Genomic DNA, 23,792 nt, shown 5'->3' with positions numbered 1-23,792 from the left:
ATTGTGACATACAAAAGACTTCTCAGTAACTTAAGTACAAAGAGGATCGGGAGGGGGAGGGGGGATGGAAGTGTCAGCAGAATCTCTCCTTCAGTGTGTAAGAGGAGAGGGTGGGCTCATCTTGCCATCATTCTAAGGGTACCGTCTCACAGTGGCACTTTTGTCGCTACGACGGTACGATCCGTGACGTTCCAGCGATATCCATACGATATCGCTGTGTCTGACACGCAGCAGCGATCAGGGACCCTGCTGAGAATTGTACGTCGTAGCAGATCGTTTGGAACTTTATTTCGTCGCTGGATCTCCCGCTGTCATCGCTGGATCGGTGTGTGTGACACCGATCCAGCTATGCGTTCGCTTGTAACCAGGGTAAACATCGGGTTACTAAGCGCAGGGCCGCGCTTAGTAACCCGATGTTTACCCTGGTTACCATCGTAAATGTAAAAAAACAAAAAACGTACATACTCACATTCCGATGTCCGTCAGGTCCCTTGCCGTCTGCTTCCCGCACTGACTGACTGCCGGCCGGAAAGTAAAAGCACAGCGGTGACGTCACCACTGTGCTCTGCTTTCACTTTACGGCCGGCACTCAGTCAGTGCGGGAAGCAGACTGCAAGGGACCTGACGGACACCGGAATGTGAGTATGTACGGTTTGTTTTTTTTTCATTTACGATGGTAACCAGGGTAAACATCGGGTTACTAAGCGCGGCCCTGCGCTTAGTAACCCGATGTTTACCCTGGTTACCCAGAGACTTCGGCATCGTTGGTCGCTGGAGAGCTGTCTGTGTGACAGCTCTCCAGCGACCACACAACGACTTGCCAACGATCACGGCCAGGTCGTATCGCTGGTCGTGATCGTTGGTAAATCGTTTTGTGTAACGGTACCCTAAGCCTCTCTCTTAGCCTGTGTGTGAGACTCCTGCTGTGAGAGAGGAAGGGACAGCAGTGGAAGGGGGATATCTGATAAAATACACAGTACACATCTCATGCATGCACCTCCCCTCTCCCTCAAGGCAGCCTTATGTCCTAATAGTGCATTTGGGCATTAGTTGCTGTGGTTGGACTACCACTTTAAGTGAAATTAGAAAACTTAAATATGATATTTCCTAAAAATCAAAACAAGACACAACCAATGTTAGTCACAAAAATTATCGGCTTTATCATTGCTAAGTTTGATAGAAATACATTTAATGTATGTAATATAATAATCTGTTTAGTGTTGTAATTAATTAGCTGAAAAACACCTGTCATCAGGTTAAAAATGACTGTTTTTTGCTTACTTTGAATGCCTCCTTCTTCCCTGAATCTTCCGTGTTAGGGTTTTTTTTAATTTAATGCTAATTTTACATTCTTTACAAGGGGATGTTGTTCACAGGGTAGTAATGCAGAGCAACCTAAAGACACACCCCAGAGGATCCTGTGAGACACACCCCTTTGTAAACGCTCTGGTTTGCACTAAAGAGAAATTCCCATATCTCTGGTACCGTATGGCAGATTAGAAAATAAAAAAAATTGAGTACTCAAAAAATCAGGGAGAATAAAATAAGGGCAAAAACTGGACATTTTTAACTTGGTGACAAGCTCCACTTTAAGTTTATTATACACTAGGTGGTGGCCCGATTATAACGCATCGGGTATTCTAGAATATGTATGCGTAGTGTATAGCACAGCCCACATAGTACATTGCGCAGCCCACGCAGTACATTGCGCAGCCCGCGCAGTACATTGCGCAGCCCGCGCAGTACATTGCGCAGCCCGCGCAGTACATTGCGCAGCCCACGCAGTACATTGCGCAGCCCGCGCAGTACATTGCGCAGCCCACGTAGTACATTGCGCAGCCCACGTTGTACATTGCGCAGCCCACGTTGTACATTGCGCAGCCCACGTTGTACATTGCGCAGCCCACGTAGTATATTGCGCAGCCCACGTTGTATATTGCGCAGCCCACGTTGTATATTGAGCAGCCCAAGTAGTATATTGCGCAGCCCACGTTGTATATTGCGCAGCCCACGTTGTATATTGCGCAGCCCACGTTGTACATTGCGCAGCCCACATTGTACATTGCGCAGCCCACGTTGTACATTGCGCAGCCCACGTTGTACATTGCGCAGCCCACGTTGTATATTGCGCAGCCCACGTTGTATATTGAGCAGCCCAAGTAGTATATTGCGCAGTCCACGTAGTATATTGCGCAGCCCACGCTGTATATTGCGCAGCCCACGTAGTATATTGCGCAGCCCTCGTTGTACATTGCGCAGCCCACGTTGCATATTGCGCAGCCCACGTTGTATATTGCGCAGCCCACGTTGTATATTGAGCAGCCCAAGTAGTATATTGCTTAGTCCACGTAGTACATTGCGCAGCCCACGCTGTATATTGCGCAGCCCACGTAGTATATTGCGCAGCCCACGTAGTATATTGCGCAGCCCACGTTGTACATTGTGCAGCCCACGTCGTACATTGCGCAGCCCACGTTGTATATTGCGCAGCCCACATTGTATATTGCGCAGCCCACATAGTATATTGCGCAGCCCACGTTGTATATTGCGCAGGCCACGTTGTATATTGCGCAGCCCATGTTGTATATTGCGCAGCCCACGTATATAGCAATGTGGGCATGATATCCCTGTTAAAAAAAAAAGAATTAAAATAAAAAATAGTTATATACTCACCTTCCGTTGGCGCCTGGATCCAGGAAGCGGTTACCGACGCTTGGGATCCACCGAAGCTCCGCCGAGCCGCTCGCGCAGGCCGCCATCTTCCGTTCCCAGGATGCATTGCAAAATTACCCAGAAGACTTAGCGGTCTCACGAGACCGCTAAGTCATCTGGGTAATTTCGCAATGCATCGCCGGGAACGGAAGATGGCGGCCGGCGCGAGCGGCTCGGTGGACTACGAAGGGTGAGTATAGCAGGTTTTTTGTTTTTTTATTATTTTTAACATTAAATTTTTTGTACTATTGATGTCGCATAGGCAGCATCAATAGTAAAAAATTGGGGACACACAGGGTTAATAGCAGCAGTTACGGAATGCATTACCCGCGGCATAACGCGGTCCGTTGTGAGCAGTGACCGGAGGGGAGTATGCGGGCGCCGGGCACTAAGTACGGGGAGTAAGGAGCGGCCATTTTCTTCCGTACTGTGCGCGTCGCTGATTGGTCGTGGCAATGGTCGTGGGTGTTTTGCCACGACCAATCAGCGACTTGGATTCCATGACAGAGGCCGCGACCAATGAATATCCGTGACAGACAGACAGAAGGACAGAAAGACGGAAGTACCCCTTAGACAATTATATAGTAGATTTTAAAGAGTTATCATTGATTGAAGACATGTTGACCAGGGATGTTAAACGATCGCCTATCTGCTACATGGAAGCTAATCAGCAGTCACTAAATGGCCAGCTTAAAGAAGATAACAACTCTGTGCAGCCAGAACAATTGCTAATGCAATTGCTCTGTGCGCATAGACTGTCATTGTTCTCAGCAGTACACCACTTCCACTCGTCCGACAATGATTTTTAGGGCTCATACACGACTGTATCATCAATCGAGTCTAATCTGACAAACCTTCGGATCGCAGTTGGACCAATGTTATTCTAAGGGGCTGTGCATATGTTCGAGTTTGTTTTCCTTAGACTGAGACAGTCCAAGGAAAAATATCACATTATGCCTGAGTTTGATCCGATATACAGATCACACTTGATCATGCAAGTCAATGAGTCCGTGGAAAACATCAGAGTGCACTCGCATGACATCTGCGTGCAATCCAATTTCCACTGACTGACAGAATGGAGAAGATGGAGAATTTTTTTACCCATCTTCTCCTTATCAAAGAAAATCGGATCACACTATGATCTATTTAGACTGCCTGATGCCTGGAACAGCTACCACTAGGAGCACTTATTCCCCAATTATCAGCCAATCTAAAACCAGCATTAAACTATGTACTATCAATCAAAATGTAGCTGATTATTTCAAGTGTTGATTTAATTTGCAATAGCGTGCTAAATTTCTAGGTCACGTATCCATGTGCATTTTTAATTAATGGTTGCCATTACAGAAGAGCAAACGTGCTTGGTGATACTCGCATATCACTCGAGTACCTGGGTGCTCGGCACTCGTCAAGCACTAGCTGGTGCTCGCATTGAAAGCTCGAATCCTCTCCCCGCATGTTTAGCGCCTGTTACACAGCCAATCACGGGGATTGCCTGCCAGTCATTGTAATGTCGTAGCAATCTTGGTGGTGTCATTACTGTGACTGGCATTACCCCATCAGAGGTTATAAAAGAACCGGCGCCGCCACGCTCGACTCACTGACACCATTGCGCAGCTCAGGGACAGTTCTGATTGGAGGGAGAAAGTGCACAGTGTTAGGAATCATACTAAAAGTCCTTCTCAGGGCTAATCTCGGGCTTTGCTGTTTCTATGCTATACATTCTGCATTTAGCCTAGGGACAGCGGCTGGAGCAGGAAGAGTGGTGAATACAGCCGCTGTTTGTTGCTAAATATAGAGCTGCTGCAGGTGACCACTTTGTTTTGTGAAAAAAATTACTGTATTGTCATCCATACAGTTTAACCTGCTTTGTGTGAAATTATGGTGGTTTGAAATTTTTAAAAACCACTTGGCCTGCTACAGGTGACCACATTTTTTTATTCCAAAAACTGACTATTATGATCCATACAGTTTAATCTGCTTTGTCTGAAATTACATTAGTTTGAAATAAAAAAAATGCTTGGCCTGCTGTAGTTGACCAAATATTTTTTTAAATAAAAAAATATAGTTTCAATTAATCAAGGAAACTTGGTTTCCAGAGACATAGCAATTAGAAAATGCGTAAGGCGTGTGTTAAGGGACAGGGACGTGGAAATGTTGATAATGGTGCACGCAGACGATGAGGATGTGGGGCAGATGCGACTGTGCCTGTAGCTGGAGCAGAAGCAATATGCTCATCCACGACACATAGTTTTCTATCCCACTTTACAGGGAGCCAATGGACACCACTTCTGAAGCCACAACAGTGCGAACAGGTCGGATAGCAGATAATGCTTCCAGCATGCTTGGTAACACCACCCAGTCTTCCACATGGTCCAGTCTTACCAGCCAAGAGCCTAGATTACATAATCCTCACCCTGACCCACCATTCTCCACGATGTTGAGTCCCAGGAGACCACACTAGTACATTTCAAGTAGCTACCGGTATTTGATTAGTCATTTCCTGATTGTAGCCTCTCACCCTGCATGTTCCAAGAGGGAGAGGAGGACATACTGTTTAGTGACGATCACATTTTCGAGCAGCCATGGTCACAAGAAGATGACGGTTACATAGTTATTAAGGTTGAAGGAAGACTTTAAGTCCATCTAGTTCAACCCATAGCCTAACCTAACATGCCCTAACATGTTGATCCAGAGGAAGGCAAAAAAAACCTATGTGGCAAAGAGTAAGCTCCACATTGGGAAAAAAAAATTCCTTCCCAACTCCACATACGGCAATCAGACTACTTCCCTGGATCAACTCCCTATCAAGGAATCTAGTGTATATACTCTGCAACATTATACTTTTCCAGAAAGGTATCCAGTCCCCTCTTAAATTTAAGTAACGAATCACTCATTACAACATCATACGGCAGAGTTCCATAGTATCACTGCTCTTAGGGTATGTGTCCACGTTCAGGAAACGCTGAGTTTTTGACGCAGCGTTGAGCAGCATGCATAAAAAACGCAGCGACCAGATGTTACAGCATAGTGAAGGGGATATCATGAAATCCTGTCTCCACTATGCAGTAAAAGACGCATGCGGCACACCCGAGAAAACTCACATGCGGCGCGTCTTTTAAGAACGCAGCATGTCCTTACATTGCAGAAAAAACTCAAGGACAACACAGGTGACCTGCCAGTGACCTCAGGTGCAGATTTGGTCAGGATTTTACCTGCATAAAATCCTGACCAAATCCTGAAGCAATCCTGAACGTGGACACATACCCTAAGGGTATGTTTCCACTGTCAGGATGGCCGGCGGTATCGCCGCGGCGGTGAAGCCGCTCGGCGCTAAGCCCCGCCCCCTTTCTGGGACGCGATCATGCCGGATGTGTTAACTCTTCACATCCGGGATGATCGCTCTCTCCCATAGCGCCCTGTGATATACCTTGCGGGGACGCTGCGTCCCCGCAAGGTATTCGGACATGCTGCGATCTGAAAAGACGCGCAGCATGTCCGGAGTCGCAGGGCCGCCGCATGCGTGTTTCCACGCATAGTGGAGATGGGATTTCATAAAATCCCCTCCACTATGCTGGAACATCTGGACACTGCTTGTTTGACGCTGCAGCTCTGCGCAGCGTCAAACAAGCAGCGTTTCCTGACCGTGGAAACATACCCTTACAGTAAAGAATCCGCGTCTGTTATTATGCTTAAACCTTCTTTCCTCCAGACGTAGAGGATGCCCCCTTGTCCCTGTCTCAGGTCTATGATTAAAAAGATCATCAGAAAGGTCTTTGTACTGTCCCCTCATATATTTATACATTAAAATAAGATCACCCCTTAGTCTTCGTTTTTCCAAACTAAATAGCCCCAAGTGTAATAACCTATCTTGGTATTGCAGACCCCCCAGTCCTCTAATAACCTTGGTCGCTCTTCTCTGCACTCGCTCCAGTTCAGCTATGTCTTTCTTATACACCGGAGACCAGAACTGTGCACAGTATTCTAAGTGTGGTCGAACTAGTGACTTGTATAGAGGTAAAATTATGTTCTCCTCATGAGCATCTATGCCTCTTTTAATGCATCCCATTATTTTATTTGCCTTTGTAGCAGCTGACTAACACTGGCCACTGAATATGAGTTTGTCATCCACCCATACACCCAGGTCTTTTTCATTGACGGTTTTGCCCAGAATTTTAGAATTAAGCACATAGTTATACATTTTAATACTTCAACCCAAGTGCATGACCTTACATTTATCCCCATTAAAGATTATTTGCCATTTATCAGCCCAAGCTTCTAGTTTACATAAATCATCCTGCAATATAAAATTGTCCTCCCCTGTATTTATTACCCTGCAGAGTTTAGTGTCATCTGCAAATATTGAAATTCTACTCTGAATGCCCCCTACAAGGTCATTAATAAATATGTTAAAAAGAAGAGGGCCTAATACTGACCCCTGTGGTACCCCACTGCTAACCGCGACCCAGTCCGAGTGTGCTCCATTAATAACCACCCTTTGTTTCCTATCCCTGAGCCAGCTCTCAACCCACTTACACATATTTTCCCCTATCCCCATTATTCTCATTTTATGTATCAACCTTTTGTGTGGCACCGTATCAAAAGCTTTTGAAAAGTCCATATACACTACATCTACTGGGTTCCCTTGGACCAGTCCGGAACTTACCTTTTCATAGAAGCTGATCAAATTAGTCTGACATGAACGGTCCCTAGTAAACCCATGCTGATACTGGGTCATGAGCTTATTCTTCTTCAGATACTCCAGCATAGCATCCCTTAGAATGCCCTCCAGGATTTTACCCACAGTAGAGGTTAAGCTTACTGGCCTATAATTTCCGAGTTCAGTTTTTGTCCCCTTTTTGAATATTGGCACCACATTTGCTATACGCCAGTCCTGTGGTACAGACCCTGTTATTATGGACTCTTTAAAGATTAAAAATAATGGTCTATCAATGACTGTACTTAATTTCTGCAGTACTCGGGGGTGTATCTCATCCGGGCCCGGAGATTTGTCAATTTTAGTGATTTTTAGACGCCGCCGTACTTCCTGCTGGGTTAAGCAGGTGACACTTAATGGGGAATTTTTGTTATCACTAAACATATTGTCTGCCATGGAATTTTCTTTTGTAAATACTGATGAAAAAAAGTCATTTAGCATATTGTCTTTTTCCTCATCCTCATCCACCATTTCACTCAGACTATTTTTAAGAGGGCCAACACTATCATTTTTCAGTTTCTTACTATTTATGTAGTTAAAGAATATTTTGGGATTATTTTTACTCTCTCTGGCAATGAGTCTCTCTGTCTCAATTTTTGCTGCCTTGATTTGCTTTTTACAGGATTTATTTAATTTTTTGTATTTATTTAACCCCTTTACCCCCAAGGGTGGTTTGCACGTTAATGACCGGGCCAATTTTTACAATTCTGACCACTGTCCCTTTATGAGGTTATAACTTTGGAACGCTTCAACGGATCTTGGCGATTCAGACATTGTTTTCTCGTGACATATTGTACTTCATGATAGTGGTAAAATTTGTTCGATATAACTTGCGTTTATTTGTGAAAACAACGAATATTTGGCGAAAATTTTGAAAATTTCGCAATTTTCCAACTTTGAATTTTTATGCCCTTAAATCACAGACATATGTCACGCAAAATACTTAATAAGTAACATTTCCCACATGTCTAATTTACATCAGCACAATTTTGGAACCAAAATTTTTTTTTTGTGACGGAGTTATAAGGGTTAAAAGTTGACCAGCAATTTATCATTTTTACAACACCATTTTTTTTTAGGGACCACATCTCATTTGAAGTCATTTTGAGGGGTCTATATGATAGAAAATACCCAAGTGTGACACCATTCTAAAAACTGCACCCCTCAAGGTACTCAAAACCACTTTCAAAAAGTTTATTAACCCTTCAGGTGTTTCACAGGAATTTTTGGAATGTTTAAATAAAAATAAACATTTAACTTTTTTTCACACAAAATTTATTTCAGCTCCAATTTGTTTTATTTTACCAAGGGTAACAGGAGAAAATAGACCCCAAAATTTGTTGTACAATTTGTCCTGAGTACGCTGATACCCCATATGTGGGGGTAAACCACTGTTTGGGCGCATGGCAGAGCTCGGAAGGAAAGGAGCGCCATTTGACTTTTCAATGCAAAATTGACTGGAATTGAGATGGGAAGCCATGTTGCATTTGGAGAGCCCCTGATGTGCCTAAACATTGAAACCCCCCACAAGTGACACCATTTTGGAAAGTAGACCCCCTAAGGATCTTATCTAGATGTGTGGTGAGCACTTTGACCCAACAAGTGCTTCACAGAAGTTTATAATGCAGAGCCGTAAAAATAAAAAATCATATTTTTTCACAAAAATGATATTTTCGCCCCCAATTTTTTATTTTCCCAAGGGTAAGAGAAGAAATTGGACCCGAAAAATTGTTGTGCAATTTGTCCTGAGTACGCTGATACCCCATATGTGGGTGTAAACCATTGTTTGGGCGCAGGGCAGAGCTCGGAAGGGAAGGAGCGCCATTTGACTTTTCAATGCAAAATTGACTGGAATTGAGATGGGACGCCATGTTGCGTTTGGAGAGCCCCTGATGTGCCTAAACATTGAAACCCTGTACAAGTGACACCATTTTGGAAAGTAGACCCCTTAAGGAACTTATCTAGATGTGTGTTGAGCACTTTGACCCAACAAGTGCTTCACAGAAGTTTATAATGCAGAGCCGTAAAAATAAAAAATCATATTTTTTCACAAAAATGATCTTTTCGCCCCCATTTTTTTATTTCCCCAAGGGCAAGAGAAGAAATTAGATGACAAAAGTTGTTGTGCAATTTGTCCTGAGTACGACGATACCCCATATGTGGGGGTAAACCACTGTTTGGGCGCATAGCAGAGCTCGGAAGGGAAGGAGCGCTATTTTACTTTTCAATGCAAAATTGACTGGAATTAAGATGGGATGCCATGTTGCGTTTGGAGAGCCCCTGATGTGCCTAAACATTAAAACCCCCCACAAGTGACACCATTTTGGAAAGTAGACCCCCTAAGGAACTTATCTAGATGTGTTTTGAGAGCTTTGAACCCCCAAGTGTTTCACTACAGTTTATAACGCAGAGCCGTGAAAATAAAAATTCTTTTTTTTTTTCACAAAAATGATTTTTAGCCCCCAGTTTTGTATTTTCACAAGGGTATCAGGATAAATTGGACCCCAAAAGTTGTTGTCCAATTTGTCCTGAGTACCCTGATACCCCATATGTGGGGGGGAACCACTGTTTGGGCGCATGACAGAGCTCGGAAGGGAAGGAGCGCCATTTGGAATGCAGACTTAAATGGATTGGTCTGCAGGCGTCACGTTGCATTTGCAGAGCCCCTGATGTACCCAAACAGTACAAACCCCCCACAAGTGACCCCATATCGGAAACTAGACCCCCCAAGGAACTTATCTAGATGTGTTGTGAGAACTTTGAACCCCCAAGTGTTTCACTACAGTTTACAACGCAGAGCCGTGAAAATAAAAAATCTTTTTTTCCCACAAAACTTATTTTTTGGCCCCCAGTTTTGTATTTTCCCAAGGGTAGCAGGAGAACTTGGACCCCAAAAGATGATGTCCAATTTGTCCTGAGTACGCTGATACCCCATATGTTGGGGTAAACCCCTGTTTGGGCATACGGGAGAGCTCTGAAGGGAAGGAGCACTGTTTTCCTTTTTCAACGCAGAATTGGCTGGAATTCAGATCGGATGCCATGTCCCGTTTGGAGAGCCCCTGATGTGCCTAAACAGTGGAAACCCCCCAATTATAACTGAAACCCTAATCCAAACACACCCCTAACCCTAATCCCAACAGTAACCCTAACCACTCCTCTAACCCAGACACACCCAACCCTATTCCCAACCGTAAATGTAATCCAAACCCTAACCCTATCTTTAGCCCCAACCCTAACTGTAGCCCCAACCCTAGCCCCAACCCTAACCCTAGCAATAACCCTAGCCCTATCACTAGCCCTAACACTAGCCGTAACACTAGCCCCAACCCTAGCCCTAACCCCAACCCTAGCCCCAACCCTAGCCCCAACCCTAACCCTAACCCTAACCCTTGCCCTAACCCTAGCCCTAACTCTAGTCCTAACTCTAGCCCTAACCCTAACCCTAATGGGAAAATGGAAATAAATACATTTTTTAATTTTTTAATTTTTCCCTAACTAAGGGGGTGATGAAGGGGGGTTTGATTTACTTTTATAGCGGGTTTTTTAGCGGATTTTTATGATTGGCAGCCGTCACACACTGAAAGACGCTTTTCATTGCAAAAAATATTTTTTGCGTTACCACATTTTGAGAGCTGTAATTTTTCCATATTTGAGCCCACAGAGTCATGTGAGATCTTGTTTTTTGTGGGACGAGTTGACGTTTTTATTGGTAACATTTTCGGACACGTGACATTTTTTGATCGCTTTTTATTCCAATTTTTGTGAGGCAGAGTGATCAAAAAACAGCTATTCATGAATTTCTTTTGGGGGAGGCGTTTATACCGTTCCGCGTTTGGTAAAATTGATAAAGCAGTTTTATTCGTCGGGTCAGTACGATTACAGCGATATCTCATGTATATCATTTTTTTTATGTTTTGGCGCTTTTATACAATAACTATTTTATAGAAAAAATAATTATTTTGGTATCGCTTTATTCTCAGGACTATAACTTTTTTATTTTTTTGCTCATGATGCTGTATGGCGGCTCATTTTTTGCGGGACAAGATGACGTTTTCAGCGGTACCATGGTTATTTATATCAGTCTTTTTGATCGTGTGTTATTCCACTTTTTGTTCGGCGGTATGATAATAAAGCGTTGTTTTTTGCCTCGTTTTTTTTTTTTTTCTTACGGTGTTTACTGAAGGGGTTAACTAGTGGGGCAGTTTTATAGGTTGGGTCGTTACGGACGCGGCGCTACTAAATATGTGTACTTTTATTTTTATTTTTTTATTTTATTTAGCAAAAGAAATGTATTTATGGGAATAATATATATATTTTTTTCTTTATTTAGGATATTTTTTTTATTTATTTTTTTACACATGTGGGGAATTTTTTTTTTACTTTTTTACTTTGTCCCAGGGGGGGACATCACAGATCGATGATCTGGCAGTGTGCACAGCACTCTGCCAAATCTGCGATCTGCTGTGCAGGGCTGCAGGCTTACCAAGTGTCTGCTCTGAGCAGGCACTCGGTAAGCCACCTCCCTCCCTGCAGGACCCGGATGCCGCGGCCATCTTGGATCCGGGACCTGCGGCGACGAGGGAGGTAGGAGACCCTCGGAGCAACGCGATCACATCGCGTTGCTCCGGGGGTCTCAGGGAAGCCCGCAGGGAGCCCCCTCCCTGCGCGATGCTTCCCTATACCGCCGGTACACCGCGATCATGTTTGATCGCGGTGTGCCGGGGGTTAATGTGCCGGGGGCGGTCCGTGACCGCTCCTGGCACATAGTGCCAGATGTCAGCTGCGATATGCAGCTGACACCTGGCCGCGATCGGCCGCGCTCCCCCCGTGAGCGCGGCTGATCGCGTATGACGTACTATCCCGTCGGTGGTCATACGGGCCCACCCCACCTCGACGGGATAGTACGTCATATGTCAGGAAGGGGTTAATACCTCATCACTACCTACTTCCTTTAATTCTCTAAATGCTTTCTTTTTGTCACTTATTGCGCCCCTTACAGCTCTATTTAGCCATATTGGTTTCCTCCTATTTCTAGCATGTTTATTCATATACGGTATATACTGTGCACAGGTCCTATCCAGGATGCTAATAAACGTCTCCCATTTTCTTTGTGTATTTTTATGTCTCAGGATATCGTCCCAGATAATTGCACCAAGACCATCTCTCATCCGGTGGGGAAAGGCAAATTTTGTCTAAGGAGGTAGATGATAATGAGACACAGTTTCTGATAAGTCAGGTTGTTGTTAAGTCACCAAGTCAGGAGGACCAGGGTGCAGCAGCAGAAGATGAGGTGGCGGATGACGGAGTCACTGACCCAACCTGGGAAGCTGGCATGCAGAGCGAGGCCAGCAGTACTGAGGGAAAGGGATTGGCAGCACTAAAACAGGCACGGAGAGGCATTGGGGTGACCAGAGGGATAAGGCGGGCAACTGTTCCACAAAGCACCAACACCCATACATTTCTCTGTCAAAGAGTTAAGTGTTCGCCTGACTGGGACTTTTTCAAAGAGAGTTCTGTGACAAAAAAAATGGTCATTTGCATCCATCCTGTGCCATGCCAAGATCAGCATAGACCTGACCGCTAAGAGCCTAACCACCACCAGCATGATCAGACACATGTCATCTAAGCACCCAACTCGGTGGGCCGAACACCTAGGTTCACAAGTGTTGCCAGTGGATGACACCACTGCCTCTTTCCCTGTGCTACGTGCTTGCCAATCCCCTGTCCATGACAGTGGCGCAGATATCTCCTGCCCTGCACTTGTCCTTGAATATTCTGAGGCACCATTATCATGCACTTCCAAATTCTTGTCCCAGCAGAGTTCAGCTGTCCCTACCCCAGGCTTTGGAACAAAAAAAAAGTTTGCAGACACCCACCAAAACATTCAAAGACCCAAACACATTTCCAGGCTGCTTGACGTGGAAATGTAGACATTTAAGCTTGTAAACACGGAGGATTTCTATCGACTCATGGTAGCAGCCGTCCCTTGGTACTCGGTCCCCAGCCACCACTATTTCTCCTGGTGTGACATCCCCATCTTGTACCAGCACGTGTCCAAGAACATGACCCATGCCCTTACCAATGCATTTACTGGGATTGTCCACTTAACAACCAATAAATTGACAAGCGCTTGTAGCCAGGGACACTACATTTCCCTGGCAGCACACTGGGTGAACAATGTGAAGCCTCGAGGCCAAGTCTTATCCTAGCATGGCAAATTTGCTACTAACACCAAGGATTGGTGGCCCTACTTCTATCAGGGTTTCCTCCATCTCCTACACCAGTTCCTGCACCTCCATCTCCGATTTGGTATCTCAGAGCACGTTATTCACATCAGCCGGAAGCTTGGAGCTCTGCAGAACTGCCTCGGCGAAACAGCAACAGGCTCTGCTGAAGCTAATTTGCCTGGGAAACAAACCACATACTGTGGCAGAGATATTAAAAGGAATAACAGACCAAACAGATCTGTGTCTCTCACCGCTGAACCTACAACTAGGCATGGTCACGTGAGATAATCGACAAAACCTAGTGGTGGCTGTGAAGCTTGGCAAGCTCACACACGTATCATGAGTGGCCTAAGTGCTCAACTTGGTTTAGCGGTTTCTGAAAACCTAGCCAGAGCTTCTGGTCAAGGTACTCTGTGTCAGCGCACAAGTCAGTTACAGCTGACGCCGCTCTAGCAGTGCTGCAGCAACACTTGTAAGTGCCAGCTCACCGACTTTTGTGTGATGTGACCATGCGCTGAAACTCCACACTGCATATGTGGCAAGGCTCTGTGAGCAGCAAAAGCCAATTGTTGAATACCAGCTCCAACACGCCCGTCGGTATTCTGGTCAGCCACCGCACATAACAAATAAAGAGTGGGCATGCATGTCTGAAATTTATGAGATACTCCAAGACTTTGATGACTCCGCAAAGATGGTGAGTGGCGATTAATGCCATAATTAGTGCAACAATCCAGTTTCTGTGCCAACTTAAACAGTCGCTGTTCACAATTAAAAATTAAGCTTTGTATGTGGACCAAGTGGAGATGGAGGAAGACATGAGACAGGGAGATACTACCAAGCCCAGCCTCATCTCATCTGGATAGGGTAACAATGAAAAGGTGGAAGCTCAGGAAGAGGAAGAAGAACAGGAGCTGGTTGCTAGAGCAACAGAGGCTAGTACCGACACAAACTTTGTCCCCTCTTTCCTACTTGGCTGGACTGATGAGGGGAATCAGGAGGAATAAAGGGAGGAGGAGGAGATGGACAGTGGTCATCATAGTGGAGACAGGGATGTGCTGGCTGTAGTGACCTTGGCACATATGGCCGACATTATGTACAGCTTCCTTCCCCATGACCCTTGCGTTATAGTCATCTTGGCAAAAAAAAACAGTATTGGTTGACAAAATCAGCGTACTCCCTAATTCCTCTGCGACATTCAACTATTGAGTTTCAAAGGTGGACACCTGGCATGAGCTGTCCCTCTATGCCTTGGAAGTGTTGTGCTGCCCTGATGCTAGCCTCTTGTCTGAGAGGGTTTTAAGTGCTGTTGGGGGAGTCATAACAGACAGGCACTTTTGCCTGTCAACAGAAAATGCTCACAGACTCATTCTGATAAAAATGAACAGCCCTGACTTTTCCACATCACCACATGACAGCAGAACATAAAGTGGTTTTAATCTTCAATATTTGAATAGGGCCCTCCAGTTTATGCCTTCAAAAATGTTTGGATGACCCTCCTTATAATTTTTTTCTGGCTTTGCACTGTGTGCAGAGCCTTTATGAGTGTAGAAGTACGACAGCTACTTTTTAAATGTTTGAATGAGGCACTACAGTTGATGCCTTCAAGGGTATATGGATGACCCTGATTGTTATTTTAGGCAGGCTTTGCACTTAGTGCCTAGCCTTCATGAGTAGTGATGAGTGAGTATGCTCGCTAACGGGTTTTCTCGAGCACGCTCGGGTGGTCTCCGAGTATTTGTCAGTGCTCAGAGATTTTGTTTTTCTCAACGCAGCTGTATGATTTACGGCTGCTAGCCAGCCTGAGTACATGTGGGGGTTGCCTGGTTGCTAGGGAATCCTCACATGTACTCAGGCAGGCTGGCAACTGCAAATCATTCAGCTGCTTCAGCAAAAACTAAATCTCAGAGCACTCACAAATACTCGGAGACCACCCGAGCAACGAGCATACTCGCTCATCACTATTCATGGGCATAGGAGTACCAATACATGACAATTTGAACAGAATGTGTATGAGGCCCTCCCTTATGTCTAATACAGACTATATCTGAGGCCTTCTTCCATCTAATGTTTGGCAGTTTTCTCTTCATTCATAAATTACACTAAAATTTCCAATTTTTTAATTGAAAAAAAATTGTTTTACTTAATCCCTTTACCACCTTAGACATAATGTTACATCTAAGATGGCCTCCCTGTTTGCTGCTGGCTGCAGTAATGATCCCGCAACTTTTCCGGCACATGTCATCAGCTAACATGCGCCCCTAACAGCTGCGAGTGGAATCGCGATCCACCCACGACTGTTAACAAGTTGAATGCCGCTGTCAATCTCTGACAGCGGCATTTAATATGATCGCGCCTGAAGCGCGTCACTAATCCCGCCCATCGGCGCCAGTCTCACATGACCGTGGGTCGCCAATGGGTTGGCATGACAACCTGTATCTGCAGCAGACCCCTGAGGTTCTTATTGCTGGATTACTAGGAGTGCCGCCCAGCAGTAGGTGCTCATAGCAAGAGACCATTTCTTCTACACAGAGCAGGGCTGGAGCCCTGCTCTGTGTAGCATGAGCTATTGGATGATCGCAGCTTCTAGTTTCCCGTGGAGAGTATTGAAACAACTAAAAGGTAAAGAAATTTAAAAAAAAATAAAAATAAAAATATATATAAATGTTTAAATCACCCCCATTCACCCCATTCAAAATAAAACAACAAAAAAAATACACAATTGGTATTCAAAATCACCCGATCTATCAATATACAAAAATAATTAATCCGATCTGTAAATGGCGGAACGGGAAAAAACTTAAAAACGCTAGACTTACATTTTTTTTTTCGCCGCAACATTGCATTATAATGCAATAACGGGCAATCAAAAGATCGTATCTACACCAAAATAGTATCAATAAAAACATCAGCTCGGCACGGAAAAAAAAAGCTCTGACCCAGCCCAAGATCATGAAAAATGGAGACGTTACGGGTCCCGGAAAATTGAGACTTATTTTTTTTTTTTTTTTTTAAACTTTGGATTTTTTTCACCACTTACATAAAAATGAACCTGTACATGTTTGGTATCTATCAACTCATAATGACCTGGAGAATCATAATGGCAGGTCAATTTTAGCATTCAGTGAACATGGTAAAAAAGCTTTTTTTTGCAATTTCACAGCACTTTGAATTTTTTTTTCCCGTTTTGCAGTACACTATATGGCAAAATCAATGGTGTAGTTCAAGAGTACAACTCATGCCACAAAAAACAAGCCCTTTAATGAAGGAAAAATAAAAACATAATGGCTTTGGAAAGAAGGGGAGCAAAAAAGGAAACTCAAAAATGGAAAAACCCAAGGGGTGAAATTATTATTTTTTAAATCCTTTTAAAATTTAAATTAATTACTTAACTTAATAAATTAACTTAATAAATTAAGTCATCATACAGGAAAGAATGTTTCCTAACTTTTTTTCCCTGCAAACTCCAATTTCTCATTCTCACATTCTTGCATTTTCAATGTTTTATTATCGTCGCTAAAGTGGAATAAAAGTGTGACACCATTATTCTCAGAAGTCATCTGGGAGTCAGAGATGCTCCTAGGGGTCCTTCCCAAGCTGTTCTCAGTACATTCTGCACTTTTCCATCCATTTGAACATTTTCACAGCTCCCCAGACCTCCTTGTAGGGTTTAGCAGAAAAAATGCTTGAATTTCCCATTGATTCCCATTATACTTGTTACTCAAAACGAGCTTCCGAGCATTAGGAATTGCTTGGTTCGAGTAAGAAGCATCCAAGCATTTTGGTGCTCACTTATCACCAGTTGCCATGGATTTAAAAACATAATCCTGTAATTGACTGAAAAACAAGTGAACGTTGTAAATATAGTGGAGGTCACATTTGTTGGTTTCACTGTTGGAACACATAAACCAAAGCCTTTTTAATATATGATTGTGAGTAAATGTTAAGTCTGCAGTAATTAACAAGGATGCGACAATTGCACCTAAGCTTCCATTAAAAGTAGACAAGCTGACCAATTGATTATTATCGGCCTTGCACACCCACTCATTACAAGGTATAAAATGTTTTCCAAGCAATTGTACAAAGCGCTGGGATGCTTTCTTGCTTTTTGGCATTCATTCATTTTCAAATGGCAGCATAGTGGCTCAGTGGTTAGCACTGTTGCTTTGCAGCACTGGGGTCCTGGGTTCAAAACTTAACATCTGCAAGGAGTTTGTATGTTCTCCCCATGTTTGCGTGGGTTTCCTCCGTGTACTCTGGCTTCCTCCCAGACCCCAAAGACATACTGACAGGGAATTTAGATTGTAAGCCCCAGTGCCAGTAATGTCTGGAAGGATACTGTGTGGAAAATTTTTCGTACTGTAAAGGAAACATCTGTAAGACATACTACCTGCAATCCCTTGTATGTAACCCTTAGGCTGGAGTCACACTGGCGTATGGCATGCGATGCGATATGCTAATGACCCTCGGCTCCTGCGCCGCATGTGAGCAGGAGCCGAGTGCCGTGCGTCTGTGCTCCGAGCCTCTCGCACAGAGCGGAGGAGGCGGAGAAACTAATTTCTCCATCTCCTCCGTTGCCGGGGTCAGCGTATAACTCACATCACTCGGATGATATCAGAGTGATGTGCGTTGTCTCACTTGCACCCATAGGCTTATATGGGTGCTAGTGAGACGAGACTCAGCCGAGTGTCGGTGACAATCGCAGCATGCTGCCATTTCACTCACACGTTGAAAACGGCCAAGGAAAAAAATGGTGATGTGAGCTGCCCCATAGAAGAATACTGGTCCGAGTGCTATGCGATTTTTCATCGCATAGCACTCGTCCGTATTATACGGTAGTGTGACTCCGGCCTTACCAAGTTGCTGTTCAGTAAATAGTTTATTTATGAATGGTGATCTCTCTCATTGGACTGTGAACCATCTGGTCCTGGCAAACCAGCAACATTGGTGACATGCACAAGTCTGCACACCCAGCCAGGACATCCACTTTTATATAACGTGCCGGGGCGCCTCAGATGAGTGGCAGCTACCACCCTGGTCCGCGTTACACACTCCTAGAGACTGACAGTACAGACCTCTGGAGCATGGGAGAAGCATATGGCACTGAAGATAACTATTTACAGTGATCTAGACAGTCTGAAGAGTGGTGAAAACAAGCCAAGCTGCTAGCATAGACCCTGCTAGCATCAACCGCTTCTTGTCTGGATAATCGGTCACTCTTCGACTGCAGCGTGACAAGTAACCTAGGCAAGATGTTGTACACTATAAAATTCTAAATTTCTCTGTTTTTGAGAACAGTGAGTATTTTAAGAAAGGGGTAAATTGCAAATCAGCTTGATTTTACAAATACTTTGCAATTTTACACATTTAAAAACTTGAACCATTCCCATTTACTGGTGTGTTAGAAACAATAGTTTCCCCTACTTGTCCTTTGACAGAACTGCACAGTTATGTTTGTACCGTTATTGAGATTGCTGCTCTCGGTATGTGATGACCTTGTATGCCATATTTTCTTTTTTTTGTTATGTACTCCCTAGCAGGGCGGTCTATAGCCTAAAGGGTGCCCTGTGCAAAATTGCCCTTTCAATGCCCCCATCCTATTGATATGTTACCCAGTTTTCAAGGGACACAAACATAAAGGGCCCACTCAGCCCTTCACACATTATGATAGCCCCCACACTGCATTGTCACCCACACAGCCCTCCAGTCCACACACTATAATGGTCTCTACAGCCCTCTACATAATATGATCACTCCCACACAGTATAATGAATCCGATGCAGTATGAGGCCCCCACAGCATAATGGCCCCCAACAACCCTTTCACAAAGCACAAACACCCCTAGACAGTATAAAGGCCCCCACAGCATAGTGGCCCACAAACAACTCTACGCACAGTATGATCACCCCCACACAGACCTCCACACAGTATAATGGCCCCCGCTACTCCAGTCTCTGCAGTGTGTGTTCTGAAGCTCCACACAGCAGCCACAATGTACTGACGTAATCTCGGCCGCTACGCTGAGACGTCAGCGCACAGATGCACAGAGAGAATCATAAAACAAGCACCTGATGGCTCCGTGTTCCACCTTTGTTTTCAACTGTATCTCAATCGGCACTGGTTCACTCTCCACTGACTCATGGGTCCCATAGTGGCCGCTTGGTCTCTCACTTTTAGAAGTATGTCTCTGTATTTTGATACCCTCTGGCTAAATTGACCATATATGTTTTGATACCAGAGCTTTCCAGTGCAGCTGTGTGCTGTACATATGGCATTACAGAAGTCCCTAAGTAAACTAAGCATAGAAATAAGATCTGGTTGTGCAAACATCAATTACATTATTGATTTTAGAGGTATGTCTAGGCTAATAAAATGTGGGACTTCACTTCAGGCAATTGCTTCTATGCTTCATTGTACAGGGTGGGCCATTTATATGGATACACCTAGGTGGGCCACTTATAAAGTTGCATCCAAAAGTTCCCCCTCCCATATACGAATGCGCCACAAACAGGAAGTTGATATCACCAACCATTCCCATTTTATTTAGGTGTATCCATTTACATGGCCCACCCAGGTTTACCCTGTACAAAGATTACACACAGTAGCAGATCGGAGCTGTTATCATGATACTATTCTCTGATTTCAGGAAATATATTGACAGCTATGGATGCACATATCATACTCTATCCTTGTTTGTAATAAATTAAGTGGTTAATGATTATTAATGATACATATTAATACAATAATATTGTAGTACTTTGGATTATCAGCAGTATCTTATTAAAGGGAACTTGTCATGTAAAAAAAATACTATCAACCTGCAGATATGGGATAATCAGCGAGTTAATACGATTCTAAAACTACATGGAGCCTGCACTGAGCGCCTCGCTGCAGGGAGGAAATTAACTTTATTCCTCTCGGCAGCCTCAAGTCTTCAGTCATAGAGGTGCGGCTTCAGTCAGCATTCAGTACTTAGTGACAGCTGTAACCACGCCCCGACCCTGACTGACAGCTGGCTCAGCTTTAAAGCCGACTGTCAGCCAGTGCCATGGTTGTAGGGTTGAGCGAAACGGGTCGGCCATTTTCAGAAGTCGCCGACTTTTGGCAAAGTCGGGTTTTCATGAAACCCGACCCGACCCCTGTGTGGGGTCGGCCATGAGGTCGGCGATCTTCTGAATCTGGGATCGGAATTCCGATACCGAGTTCCGATATGTTTGCGATATCGGGAATCGGTATCGGAATCCATATTTAAGTGTAAAATAAAGAATCAAAATAAAAAATATTGATATACTCACCCTCTGACGCGCCCTGCTACTAACCGGCAGCCTTCCTTCCTAAGAATCAGCGCGTGAATGGCCTGCGGTGACGTCACGGCTTGTGATTGGTCGCGTGGCGGTCACATGGGCCGTCGCGACCAATCACAAAGCCGTGACGTCATCTTAAGGTCCTTCACGCGCTGATTCTTAGGAAGGAAGGCTGCCGGAAAGAAGCCGAGGGTGAGTATATACCTAATAGGAATATACTCACCCTCGGACGCGCCCTGCTTCTTTCCGGCAGCCTTCCTTCCTAAGAATCAGCGCGTGAAGGACCTTAAGATGACGTCACGGCTTTGTGATTGGTCGCGACGGCCCATGTGACCGCCATGCGACCAATCACAAGCCGCGGACGTCATTCTCAGGTCCTAAATTCCTAGAATTTAGAATTCTAGGAATTTAGGACCTGAGAATGACGTCCGCGGCTTGTGATTGGTCGCGTGGCGGTCACATGGGCCGTCGCGACCAATCACAAAGCCGTGACGTCACGGAAGGCCCTGGACGCGCTCATTTTAACCAAAGCAGGCCGCCGGTTCCCTCGGTAAGTTGCAGGGGCCGCCGGACAGGTGAGTATATCAATATTTTTTATTTTAATTCTTTATTTTACACTTAAATATGGATCCCAGGGCCTGAAGGAGAGTTTCCTCTCCTTCAGACCCTGGGAACCATAGTATCCCATTGCAGTGCATTGGGTTTCGGGTTTCGGCCGACCCCGACTTTTTTATAGGATCGGTCGATTTCACTCGACCCGACTTTTGAGAAAGTCGGGTTTCGTGAAACCCGACCCGATCCTATAAAAGTTAAGGTCGCTCAACCCTACATGGTTGCAGTTACCGCCACTGCTCACTATGCACTGAGCCGTGTCGGCCCACACCTATGAGTGAAAGCCTGAGGCTTGCGGGAGCAATAAAGCTCATATCATCCTGGCAGCAGGGCTCTCAGTGCGGCAGCTGCACGGCTTTAGAACACTATTAACCTGTAGATTAACCCAATATCTCCAGGTTAATAGTGTTTTTTTAGATGACAGTTTCCCCTTTAAGCCCTGCTTAATGGGAGTAGGAAGATGATAGACATGGGGGAATTCATTAGGCCAATGACTGCCATGACTTTCTATCAATACCATACAATAGCATTGTGAGTGGGCTGAACAGTTGACAAACAAAGCACAAATGTCTCCTGGGCCTGTCAGTGCCATCTAAGAGTCTAAACTCCTACTGGTGAAAACCCCCAACTGTTGGGAAAGTTTCTATTATGCCATATGAGACACTACATGTACACTGTGTTCCAAATTATTATGCAAATAATATTTCCTCATATTTACTCTAAATTACCTATCTGAATTGCAGTCATTGTTATTTTCCAGTCATCTACTATTCTAGTATAATTGCAATGTTTTGGAACAAACTGCCTATGAAAACAGAATCTTTAAAAAAAAAAATAAACACTCAAAATGCATGTTCCAAATTATTATGCACAGCAGAGTTTTCAACCTTTTTTTTTTATTTTGAACAAAAAAATGGTCAATTGTGAAGTTCTAAGCATTATCAGCTTATTACAAAATGAATTCAAACAGTTTTCAAGTGAAAACTTTATTCTAGGTGATGTTACATTTGCACATAGGACCCCTTGTTCGAAAGAAGCTTCTGAACTCTCTCGTCCATTGAATTTGTCAGTTTTTGGATGGTTTCTGCTTCAATTGTTCTGCATGTGGACAGAATACCCTCCCAGAGCTGTTGCTTAGATGTGAACTGCCTCCCGCCATCATAGACACTCCTTTTGATGATGCTCCAGAGGTTCTCAATGGGGTTGAGGTCCGGGGAAGATGGTGTCCACACCATAAGTTTGTCCTCTTTTATGCCCATAGCAGCCAGAGATGCAGATGTGTTTTTTGCAGCATGAGACGGTGCATTATTATGCATGAAAATGATCTTGCTGCGGAAAGCACGGTTCTTCCTCTTGAACCATGGCAGGAAGTGTTGTTTTAGAAACTCCACATAGATTATGAAGTTCATCTTTACCCCTTCAGGGATCATAAAGGGGCCGACAATCTCTCTCCCCATGATTCCAGCCCAAAACATTACTCCACCTCCTCCTTGTTGGCACCTTAGCCGTGTTTTCATGGGGTGTCCATCAACCAGCCATCCTCCACTCCATCCATCTGGACCATCGAGCGTTGCACGGCACTCATCGGTGAACAAAACAGTTTGGAAGTCAGTCTTCATGTATCGTTTGGCCCACTGGAGCAGTTTCTGCTTGTGTGCAGTGGATAGAGGTGGTCGACAGGATGGTTTACGCACAGCTGCAAACCTCTGAAGGACCCTGCATCTTGTTGTTCTGGGGACGTTGGAGGCACCAGCAGCTTCAAAAACTTGTCTGCTGCTATGACAAGGCATTTTTGCAGCTGCTCTTTAAACCTTGCGCAATTGCCTGTTGGAAAGAGTCCTCAATTTTTCCTTATCAGCACGCACACGTGTGTGCTGGGAATCAGCTACATACTTCTTGATTGTGCGATGATGACGATGAAGTGTCTTGGCAATGTTGATTGTAGTCATGCCTTGACCTAAATACTCCACAATTTGTTGCTTCTCAGCAGCCGACACATCCTTTTTCTTTCCCATTTTGGCAAAAAATGTAGGCTGCTTAATAATGTGGAACAGCCTTCTTAAGTAGTCTTGCCTTTATTTGGACACACCTGCCAAACTAATTTGCACAGGTATCTGCAATTGCTTTCAGTGATATAAAGAGCCCTGACACACATCACCATCAATGAGTTTAAATAACAAACAAAAAAATTCTAACCTTCACTCCTAAACTCTTTGTGCATAA

The 23,792-nt window shown here is 44.4% G+C and overlaps 1 protein-coding gene across 1 annotated transcript in view; it reads right to left on the bottom strand.

The window, feature by feature from the left end:
- Positions 1-23,792, bottom strand: part of ARSK (arylsulfatase family member K) — a 194,188-nt gene that overhangs the window by 79,219 nt on the left and 91,177 nt on the right. The window lies entirely within an intron of this gene.

This window comes from Ranitomeya variabilis, chromosome 1 (genome assembly GCF_051348905.1).
Source record: "Ranitomeya variabilis isolate aRanVar5 chromosome 1, aRanVar5.hap1, whole genome shotgun sequence".
Taxonomy (NCBI): Eukaryota; Metazoa; Chordata; class Amphibia; order Anura; family Dendrobatidae; genus Ranitomeya; species Ranitomeya variabilis.
The sequence above is the reverse complement of the archived record's forward strand: the minus strand, read 5'-3'. Positions and strand labels throughout refer to the sequence as shown.